At 53.7% G+C, this 1,498-nt stretch overlaps 2 non-coding genes across 2 annotated transcripts; one reads left to right on the top strand and one right to left on the bottom strand.

The window, feature by feature from the left end:
• Window positions 1-265: 265 nt before the first annotated feature.
• Window positions 266-337, top strand: GNI_223310. Its single transcript has one exon. It is a non-coding gene; the product is annotated as a tRNA-Pro (tRNA).
• A 721-nt stretch (window positions 338-1,058) lies between these two features.
• GNI_223300 lies at window positions 1,059-1,129 on the bottom strand. The gene has a single exon. It is a non-coding gene; the product is annotated as a tRNA-Gly (tRNA).
• Window positions 1,130-1,498: the final 369 nt, after the last annotated feature.

The raw sequence follows: 1,498 nt of genomic DNA, 5'->3' as shown, positions 1-1,498 counted from the left end.
TCCCTTGAGTGTGGCATGTAAATTGTGGGATGGTTCCGGGGTTGTAACAAAAGTAAAATTAAACATAGGACCGCGGGACGTAACGGGTGTAGGGGGCCGTAACTGGGCGCCCGGGTCCATATTTCGCTTTCCAGTAATAGAACGCCGTGTTGCCGTCGAGGCGAGCCGGATTCGATTCCAACTCCGCAATTTCGTGGATGGGAGAGAACCGCGTTGATTTTATTCCCCCGTTGCTGACGACAATCACATTCGAAGATGTGCAATTGGCTGTTTAGTCTAGTGGTATGATTCTTCCTTCGGGTGGAAGACGGCCTGGGCTCGATTCCCAAAGCAGCCCCAAACAACGCAACCGAAACTGGGCAACGTCGTTCAGGTTCCCCAAAAATTGACAGCAAAGCAGTTGGATGTTTGGTTCAGTGGCATGATTCTTCTTTAAGGTGGAAGATGGTCTGGGTTCGATTCCCAGAAGTTCTCGAATTTCCCACTATTTCCGGCGTAAGTATGGAAGCACGGATCTTGAACACGCAGATAGTTTTTGGTGGGGGTTGTGGCTTTCGGTGGTCAATCTCAGCTTATTGTCAGTAAGTTAAATCCCGTCGTATCTACGGATACGCGAGGATGCCCGAGTGGTGCAAGGGGTAGCCTCAAGTTCTACTATGCAGTGTATGCACGGGTTCGAATCCCGCTCCGTGTATTGCCGCCCGTGAAAGCCAGGCTGAAAGCGTTCATGATTGGCGTCTGCCGGGAACCCGACCCGGGTCGCCTCGATGGCAACGAGGCATTCTACCAGTAGGCCCGGGCGCTGAAGAAGTAACAATATCTTTGGGCCGCGGGCCGACTGGTACCCGTTGTCCGTGACACTGTTGGTGTGAATGTGGCAATCGACGCTTTTGACAACTACCTTGGAGTGCGTTCAACACTCACTACAGTGCGGTATCTCGTCATCCCATCGACACTTGCCGCAGTCAGCTAACTACTTATCACCTTGAGCCCAGAGCGAGTCGAACGGCCTACTGTTTGATCTGGAGTCAAACGCGCTGCCATTGCGCCTCATGATTTGCGTCTGCCGGGAATCCGACCCCGGTCGCCTCGACGGCAACGAGGCATTCTACCACTAAACCACAAACGCTGAAGAAGTAACAATATCTGCGGGCCGCGGGCCGACTGGTACCCGTTGTCCGTGACACTGTTGGTGTGGATGTGGCAATCGACGCTTTTGACAGCTACTTTGGTGACTCGAGCGCGTTCAACACTCACCACAGTGCGGTATCTCGTCACCCCATCGACACTTGCCACAATCAGCTAACTACTTACCCCCTTGAGCCCAGAGCGAGTCGAACGCCCTACTGTTTGATCTGGAGTCAAACGCGCTGTCATTTTGCCATATGTCCGTGGTATTAGCCAACTCCGTCACACCCATAGGACGCCGAACCGTCGGGTCGAGGAAAGTAGGATCGGCGTTCGGTGGACGGAGGCAATCTAGCCGCCGGCCACTACA

The sequence above is a fragment of the Gregarina niphandrodes genome (assembly GCF_000223845.1).
Source record: "Gregarina niphandrodes unplaced genomic scaffold scaffold00196, whole genome shotgun sequence".
Taxonomy (NCBI): domain Eukaryota; phylum Apicomplexa; class Conoidasida; order Eugregarinorida; family Gregarinidae; genus Gregarina; species Gregarina niphandrodes.
The sequence above is the reverse complement of the archived record's forward strand: the minus strand, read 5'-3'. Positions and strand labels throughout refer to the sequence as shown.